Raw genomic sequence first — 10,765 nt, forward strand, 5'->3', positions numbered from 1 at the left:
CCAAGACTTCCCCTTGTCATATTTCTCTTTGGGATGCTTGCTTTAACCTGGACATACACCCTTTGAATACTTGACTTGAGGTAGACTAACAACCATTTCCTTGCTGCTAAGTTGCTAAAGGTAGCGATAATTAAGATGTCCAAATCTCTCATGCCATAGTTTACTTTGAATATTTGAATGATCAATAAGGCAAGGAAAGTGGACTTAGGCACAAAATGTGAGAAATAATAAAGTCTTGTCTCATGATTTTCCTTTCCAACTACCACAATAGAATCATCTTTGAGATTTTTCACGACAACAAAACCACCATGCAAATCCTCCACACCAACATCACTCTATCAAACACCAGAATCTCAACCATCTAATCACCATGCTCACTCCCAAGAACAAATTGAACATAATGCTTCAATAGAAAACTCCCATCCACATCAGCAACTAGTGATTTCATACCCATAGCAACAAACCCCACATCAGCAACAAAAAATTCTATATCAGCACCAACTTGTAGATCACCATCAATACATGCCAAACTCTCAACACCAGAAACCTCACTACTCACAACAAGATGCTTTGCAATACATAAATCACCTCCAACAACTAGATCATCCACGATCAAGTGCTCTGCAACAAACAGGTCACCACCAACATTAACTAGATCATCCACAACCAAATGCTCTGCAGTCTCCATGTCAGACTCAACCAACTGATCATGAAAACCAACCTCTGTCCCAACATCAACAACATTAGAAATATCTTCAGCAACAACCTCTAGTTGCTCTGCAGGTTCTGCATCAGACTCCACAAACTAATCAGCAAAACCATCCTCTTCCACCTTGACCTTCTTAGCTTGATTAGCCAATCTAGCATCCAACCGAGCAATCATCTTAGAAAAATTCCTCTCCACTATATCATGGATTTTCGCAATCATCATAGGGTCCAATCCTCTCGGATCCATCTCCCAAGATCTTCGTAAACCCTTTGCAACAAATCCTTCCCACGCTCCTTGTGATAACCAAATTGTTTGTAAGTCAGATCGCAACCTGCCACCTCACATGAACAATCAGGAACCACATCACAAGTCTAGGACAACGGATTTGCAATCCACTAGCTCTCCACAATCATGCCTCAACAAGTACAGTCTTCCATCTCCACATCAATCGATCAATCTACATGTCCTCCCAAGGTCCTAGTGCAAACTACCTCAGCTTCGGTGATTTATTTACACGCTTAGGAACTCCCACTCTAAAAAAATTCACCCAACCAAGGTTCTAGTACAAACTGCCTCACACTTCGGCGATCTGCTTGTACACTCAGGAACTCCTGCTCTAATACCACTAATTAAGGTACGGCTCTGATACCAGTTGATGACGGGCCACACCACCCTACCAACTCACAACCAAGAATGCCACAATATGGAGACCAAAAAAAAAAAATTCTTCACAAAAATTTTTATTATACTTGAAAATCCTTACAACACCCACAAGATGATATCATAGATATGACTTCTTCAAAAAGAAGTTTACAAATTCTTCAACATAAGAGAAATCCCAAATAAGAGTCTTCACACCAAGATCTTCACCAAGAATTCTACTTTAACAGCTACACCTTTAGAGCTTTCACACCTTGAAGTCTTCACACCTTCTAGTTTCTACTTTTCAAGCTTGATTAGAAATATTCATATGCCTTGCTTAAATAGGCACTTACCACCCAATGCATGACTTATCCACAACCTTCTAGAATTCCACCTACACAATATCCACAACCTTCTAAAACTTTCATAACCTTCTACAATATTCACAACTTCCTACAATATTTATAACTTTCTAGAATTCTACCCACACACCTTGATAAATGGAATGACAAATATTTATTTTTAAATTTTTCATTTATTATGCCACCTATGCACCTTGAAAATAGAAATCTTATTTTTCTTTCTTTTCTCCTTTTTCCCCTTTTTTATTTTTTTAATTTTTTTAATTATTTCTCCTCTAATTTTCGTCACTTTCTCTCTCCTCCACAATTTTTTTTTTTTTTTTAAATTTTAAATTGTACATTCAACATGTCTCCCCTTTATTTTGGATGCAAGATGCTCCTACATCAATTTGATGGTTTTAAAGAAGAAAACTACTCCCTTGAAGCACCCATATGATGTGTTGCTCCTAAATCAAGAACCCATTCCTTAGCATTGTTTGTACTTGCTACCAAAGCTTGTCCCTTACCTTTTGAAGTGGATGAAGATCCCTATATGTGTTTGGTACACCAATTTTGTGTTTCCTTATTATGTTGACCAATTCATCAATCTACTTATCCTTGCACTCACGTTCATCATGACCATTCCTCTTACAATAGGAACAAGTTTTCTTATCCTTATTGTTGGAATTGTTCCCCTTTTGATTATGTTTGGAAGAAGACTTACCTTGTTGTCAAGAATATTTTTGAGTGGAAGAAGATTGATTTGACAAAGATTGTTGTTTTGAGGAGGACTATTGTGTGTCATCTTGTGGCTTAGCCTTCCACTGCTTCTACTTCTTGTTGGATTTTTTACCACTTGAATTAACTTCAGACTTGAGAATTCCCATACCCACTAGATTGTCATGTTCTAAGATCAACATTTGTGAAAATTTCTCAAATGAAGGCTTAGCATAGGCACTACCCATTGTTAATTTGTGTGTATTAAAGCTATAAACAAAAGGAGCATATTTAGGTGGAAGATGAGTCATGATGTGTTTGATCATCTTTCCATCCTTAATGGGTTCAACACGATCCTTAAGTTGTGCCCTATACATGTCTACTTGGGTAAGATAGTCTTTGATGGTGTCAAAATTTCTAGGATCCAACTTGAGAAGTTTTTCATCTATGGTGTAAGACATGTCTTCATCTACTGTCTCATACAAAGCTTCAAGTTTAGCACAAACCTCTATTGGATCAGTAAACTTCCTAATGTGAAATTTGATGGGATGAGAGATATTTTTCAACAAGGTTCCTAAGCTTCATCAGCATCAGTAGGAGGTTTCTTTGTTGCACAAGTTACATAATGTAGTAAACCTTTTTTAACAAGTGGTTCCTTAATTTTGTCTTTCCAAGTAGCATAATTATATGGAGTTAACTTTGAAAAAAAACCCATAATGCAAGAGCACAAGATCAAGGAGACACGATACATAGTAGACAGCCCCCTTTTCACTCAACCAAAAAATCCTATCCCAGATGAATGATTTTATCACTTTATATATAGTGCATTTACAATAGGCCACTTGTCAAAATGGACAAAGTGGGCTTTTTGATTTTATTAATTACAACCTGTATATAGAGTACAAATCTAAACCTTTATAATGTAGCTCAAAAAATACAACAATTGTGAAGCAATACAATGCAAAATAGGACCTATCTTTGAAATGATATTTTTCTACACAAGAATACAATCTGACTAAAAATCTAAAATGTCGAAAAAAAATATACACTTTCAAAAATAATAGAACATGAAAAGGAGTCTAGATGAGCCTGTACAATGCATTTGAAGTTGCAAAAAAGTAGGATTAGATGGGTACAATTGTCAAAAATGCTATTTTTGATAAATTCATGCACCAAAACTAGAAAAGAGTTGCACCACTAAAATGTTCATGAAATTTTAATCAAAATCAAAAAAATCACACCTAATTTGGAGTCTGAATGACTGAGTTATGGCCTCTCAAAGTCGGGCTGCCAAATCAAAACTACATTTGAAGAGGGGTTTGGAGAGGAAAATATGATGCTAAATTTGATGGTCAAAAAGGCATCATAGCAGTTCAAATTTTTCCTAAAGTGATAGTTAGATGACCGTCAAATTTAGCACATTACTTTGCTGACATCAACAAAAATGCAAGCGTTTGGTGATGTGGTGATGACATCACCTGTATGGATGATGACATCAGCATGTACAAACCATATAGATGTGTACAACTAGGTTTGACATGTATTGCTAACTCACCATACGGAAGATGACTTAGCGTGCTAACGATGCCTACTAACATGAATTAGAGGGAACTGGTACCTTTGCTACCTAGGTAATTGACTTGGATGCACTGAGCTACCTGGGTTGCAGATTGGCTCACGTGTCCTAAAAAGTGGTCTATCGCATGGCTAAAATAGTACAGGCTGGGGCCAACATGTGTCCTCTGATTGTTCAAGCTGAGATGGCAAGATCTGATGTCTGAGCCAATAATGTGGCACTACGTGGGGCCCTAGCTAGGGTGTTGGTGCAAAGATTCGTAGGTGTTGGACTTTTACAGTGACACCTAATATTATTTGCAAGCACTAGGAGTTGACAGCTGGAGGTTTGTAACTATGTCGGGAATGATAAAACAATCATTGGAAAACCCTTTAGCTACTAAGTTTTTTTTTTTCCTGTCGCCAGGGGTGTTTAGACAGAAATTGTGTTGGAAATTTTTTTTTTAAATGGCAATGAGATTTGATTCAATAATCCCACACACAGTGAGTATTAGAACTGCAAAGGGTTTAAATAAAGGAGCTTGCAACTCTTTAAACAAATAAGCAAGGTTGCCTTATATGAAAGCCACTTGAGGGCTAGCCATTTGTGGGTAGTCTTTGCCAGAAATTTGGTGATAGACCACCGAGTAGTGATTAAGGCCTACAAAATAATAAATAGAATATTCTCAGTCTAGGGCTAGGGTGTGACTGCCTAGTGCTTGTGTTTAAAAAAAAATCTCTGCAGAAATAATTTCAATTTTTTTTTTGAAAAATACAAAGAAATAGAACTATAGATCTGAAAATGTATTAACCAGATCGATAAAAGACCATACCCAGCTTGCAAATATGGCCTTTAGGTTCTAATTTTCAAAAAAAAATTGCTTCACAGTTGACTATGGCCTAAAATAGGAAAATTTATAGTCAATCTTCACTGAATTGTCACTCTAGACACAATGGTGAGGTATGCTTCGGCTCTAGATGCTCCCAATTATTGTTTATGCTCTAAATCTGAATCGGGTCTCTTTGAGAAATGAAGTAATGAGGTTGTCTACTCTACTTCATTAATGACTTATATGGATAATAGCATAGAGGCACACATATGCAAATTAGAGACTCAAATATAATTTATCAAAATGATTTAGGAATTCCATATAGAGTTTAATTTTAAGCATGTAGTATTAAAAATTTATACAGTTATCTTTATAATGATGAGTCAAAAGCATTGGAAGCATTCTTTAATACATCTACTTAGTTGTATTGGGTTTCTCTCTTTGGGGTAATTTCTTATTGAATATTATGTGGTGTTTTATTTGGTGAGACAAATTTATTAAGGGATCTAGATAGAGAGAATAGATATTTGGAGTTTTAAAATTGATTATATTTTGTTGATAGTATTTTTGCATAGTAATTTTTTAATACAATTCTTCAAGTGACTTAGAATCTATAATTATATATAATAGATTGTCAAGAATAGAGACATGTATGCTTCTCAATTATGTGTAGTGTCTAAATGAAAGTCATTTTTTCCATATCTTTGTATGTAGAAAATTGAGAACTATGAAAAGCGCAACATGAGACATATAAGACTATCAATGAGATTGAATTATTTGGTGAGACATTGCATAAGCTAATAAGGTAGTGTGAAATGAAGCAAGAATTTACAATAAATCCTCCACAACCCACAAGAAAGTCATTAATTAAAGTGAATGAAAGATCAAACACAACAAACATATACCTTTTTTGTTGCAAATTTGACCAAAAACATGATGCAGTTAAAATGTAGCAAAAATCCTACAAATACCCATGCCAAGGCAGTCGGGCGATAGCTGGTCAGCAACAGCGCACCACGACAGGCAGGTCGCAGGTCCACTCCTGCTGGTACTCGGCCATGGCAACACAGGGCCATAGGAGGTCGTTGGCAAGGGCTTCACAGTGGAAGCAACACGCTGCCAAGCCAAAGAGCATTTCCCCCTACTCTATCAGCCAACAAATCCCGTCGCCGCCACAAAAAGACATCCTGACTCCCTACGGAAAGTAGAACCCAAACCAGGAAAACATGGATGGCCAGTATACTGACCATCATAACACATGAATTTGGAGTCTTCGCTACCATCGATCTAAAATTGGATGGAATTTCTTCAAGAGAGGGTACATCTTCGGCATAACTAGTGTAAAATGATTAATATCATCTTGAAACTATATAATGACTACTTTTCATGATTGTTTTTTAAAACAATATAAAAAAATATTGTAAATCATTTTGTCCATTTCTATATTTATTAAAATGGACAGTATGAAAATTAAAAACAAAAATAAAATTGGAAACATTAAATAAGAAACACTAAAAATCTAAAATCTAAAATATACTTAAAATCAAATTAAATTTAAATATTTATTTAAACAAAAATTAGAGAGAATTAAACTCATAACTAGTTAATAAGTTAATTAATTTTTAACATGGATCAGTTAAAATTTGATAGGTGGTTATGTGAGGCATTCCCAAGCCAAAACAAGATCTCATTTGGAAGTTGATTAGTCATTCTATTAGGTGATATGGAGCAACTACCTCCAGTGAAAGACATCCCAATGTATGCATCAACATCTTCCAAGGGAACATTATGGAAAAGCTTCAACATAGTTATAACTTTAGAAAAAGTATTTTGTCAAAGTGGACAAGACAAGGCACAGGTGAACTTTCAAAATCTCCTCTTAAACCTATGAAATGCACAATAAACAATTACAAATTAGCAACTCCTAATGACAAGATCAAGCTTCTCACTAACCTCTAGACAATAGTCTATTTTCTCATCATCTATCCACCTATTTGAAACAAACAAAATGGTACCCTTACATAAAAAATAAATGTTCATTTCCTCTGGAATGCTAGTTGTTCTCTACATACTAGAACAACTTAGGGGTTCTACAATATTAGATCCAAAAGATGAACAATTAGACTCAAAGACTCTCTTATGCAATGGGAAAGAACTAATGCTATCCTCCAAGTTTTTTTTCACAAGAAAACTTATCAGTGGTGTACTTGGATAGGTACAAGGAATTGTTTACAAAGGGAATGAGAAGCCACCACAACTCCCTACTTTTGTTATTATTGGATTTAGAAACTACACAGCCTCCCCATGGAACAATAATGAGCCAAATGATGTGTAATAGCATTGAGTCATGGACTTCATTGGCAAATACCTCTTAAAATGGCATAGGCACTAACCATACACAAAGCACAAGGCTTTACTTTGTAGCATACCACAATTGACTTTGGCAATAGTGATCAACAAGGGCTCACATCCATAGGAATCTCAAGAGTTAAAGAGCTCACTAGTCTGTGAATGTACCAAGCTTTCACGTTCAATAGATACACATGCATGTAAACCGATCTATTTATTTCTTGTAGAATAAAAGAGGAGGTACGATTAGTGCACGTATGAAGAAAAACACCATATTCAATAGGTTTAAAACAAAAGAAAGGCACAAGGAAACATACAAACATCTTCACCCTATCAACATTGTAGAAGGGTAAATGCAAGAAGTTGAGTACCAAAACCACATAAGTCCTTGAGAAAAAAACATTGTTGCTAGAAACATGTACCTATTTATTAAAAAATGGGTACCCATTTTAGGCTCAAGTGTCCAATCCTAAATTCAAAAAATGGGTACCAATTTTTTTATTTTTTTAATTAGATACCCATTTCAAAATGTGTACCCGTTATTTTCAAAATGAGTACCCATTTTTAAAAAATTCAAAAAAATATTTTTTAGTGCTTGACAACTCATTTTTACCTACTTTAAGAAATGGTTACCCATTTTGAAATGTGTACCCATTATTTTCAAAACAATTACCCCTTTCAAAATAGGTAGGCATTTCTGAAATATTCAAAAAAAGTACTTTTTGGTGCTTGAAAGCTCATTTTTACCTACTTTAAGAATTGAGTACCCATTTTGAAAAATGTACTTGTTTATTAACATTTGAATTTCACATGTTATAGGCTGCATTATGTTTTGGCTTGGGATAGGCTTGGTATGACCAAGCCTATGCTTGTTCTAGAAAATTTGGCGAAGGCACAAGAACATGAAATTTTTTCCTTGCCGTAATTTTTTGGAGGACTTTCCAATTGAATTTTTTGATGAAACAAAATAATGTTATAGTATTATTTGTCTAATTTTTGAAAATGTAAATTTTATTGTAATATAACTGATCTTAGTATCTTTACACTCTTTATCAAACAAAATTGGTACCGAAATTTCGAATAGTATGTTAACTAAAACATTAATAATTTCTTTTATTTTACATTTAAAAATAAATAAATTATATGTTATCAATTTACATAGAACGTATTTCAATATTGAAAACAAAGTTCAAAAAAGGTGATGTTTTCATCAAATTATGGTGGTTGTACAGTAGAGGTTTCCAAAATCCACTTTATGGTCAAATAAAAATTTATGAAAAAACAAAATATTCAATAAAAAAATAAGGAAAAATATTCTCATGAATTTTTGGTATGTTAGGTACCTTTTCCCAAAATTAATTGCAAAAAATCATTTTTTTGCTCAAAAAAAGGGTGGTCTTACATGGGTGTGGTATGATCCTGAAATAGAGATTTTGTAGTTTTTGAATATGACTACCAAAATGTAATTTATACCATGTGGGTATTCCAAAAAAATACACATTTGGAAACTAGACTCTGAGAACTACATTTTCTATGAGTGAAGTTTTCTGAGATTCAATCTTGATGTGCCTCAAATTTAGACATTAAGTGACAAGAAATTTTGAATATAGGAAAAATACTTCCACTTTTTGGCCAAAAGTGGGACTCAACTTCTTGCACCCATCTACAAATTCACTACAAATTTTTCTTTCCATTTTACCATTGTGATGTACATTTCAAACAATATGCACTTGGTTTCAACTTGAGCTTACTCATTCCAAAGTTTTGCAACACATCATTCTAGGCTCATTACAAATATCTATTAATTTTCCATGTAATTCAACTACAACTAATACAAATATATGTCAAAAAACTAGATTCCAATAGGACTATTATAATAATTCTATGATGTTTTTATGCACATTTTCCCAAAATTCTAAATAGAAAATTTTCTATACATTCTATCTATTCTTTGCATCTCTCAAATCTTTTCCCTAGTCTTGTACATCCTACATTGAGAACAAACAGTGCATACATTCTCAATCACAACATTGTAGAAATGTTGGTTGCTCTACTTTGAACTGTTGACTCCATAGTAGTGTTGTTTTGCATAGTTATTAAGTGTTGGATGATTTGGGAAGCATCTCAATGTATTTGTAAGTTTCCTATTCTTCTTTTTACAAAATACTACTCTACTACTATAGTTGTTGCTTAAAAGAGTAGTGAATTTTGTAATATATCATGCAACATGCTCTTTCACATTTAGCAAACATATATATATATATATATATATATATATATATATATATATATATATATATATCTTAAAATGTCATAATTTAAGGTCATTTTTTGGTAGGACCTTTTTTTTTGGGAAAATAGCTAGACTGTAGTGTGCCTGATGAAATGGAGTGATAGATCATTTCATAATTTCAAATGACACAATAGAGAATGCATAGAAGTCACCTAGCTAGATTGCTAGTCAATTTACTAGAACAAATATTTTTAAGGCTCCCAAATTTACACTCAATCTGCTTTTCTCACTCATTTTGTATAGAATGGAAATAAGTTTGACATCATTGAGCTTCCTTTCTTCACTTTCCCACTCCATCTCATGGCTTCTCCTATCTAACAACCAAGGATATTGCACCTCCTATTGCTTTAACATGTAAACAATTGACCACGATGCCACTCTCTTTCCTGGGTGACCATGATATTCTAGTATCTATATTATCAACCTCAACAAGGAGATTACTTGTCAAATACTCTTCACAACTACATATATGTAATCCTCTTAGAGGAATTTATAATGAGATACAACTCAACCTATATTTGAGGCTTATAAGAATTGAATGGGTAAGAAACATAGAGCCTTACTTTGTGGTAAATGTACAAGAACCTAAGACTCTAATGTATTCAAATACAAATTTATTATTATTCCCAAGGTTCTTGACAATTAAAGCTTCAACCTTCAATAGATTTGGTATTTTTATATATTATAGTGAGATGACTCTATGTGGTGGAGTCCTTTTCTAGAGAAAATCCCATAATGGTTTTCTAGGTTTCAACATCCATGATGATAGTTTCACCTAAGTAAAAATATAATTATTCTCATTTCAAACTATAGTCAACAATAACAACCATCAATATTTTATTCTTGCATATGGCTACTCAATACTAGTCATATTCTTAGTAATTGAGGAGCACAAAATACTTATTTAGCAATTGGTTCACAATTAAAAATGCCCACTCTTTTGTAAATGGAGCATATTTGTAGAGATTATATTTGCTTCCATCCCATGCTACTTTCAGGTAAGCTACATAAATAGTTGGCCTAACGAATGCATTTGTGTTGGGGATTGTTTGTGTTTCAACAATATGGAAGGTAAAGAATGCCCAAGTATGATGCATTTAATTTAAGACAAGGAACCTGGCATTTTCTTCCACAAATTCCATGACCATTAAATTTATTCAGGATGCTCCCTTTCCATCCTAAACTTACAGCATAATATAGTTCTTGGGTATTTGTGCACATTTATACACTTCCATCTCAAATATAATAGTTGTCTCCCTAAGTACTCCCCAATATTCCTTATATTTGTAATAGTACCTAATACAAGGCAAAATTTACACTTTCCAATAGA

Source organism: Cupressus sempervirens, chromosome 7, assembly GCF_028749045.1.
Source record: "Cupressus sempervirens isolate cs-2001-9-10 chromosome 7, ASM2874904v1, whole genome shotgun sequence".
NCBI lineage: Eukaryota > Viridiplantae > Streptophyta > Pinopsida > Cupressales > Cupressaceae > Cupressus > Cupressus sempervirens.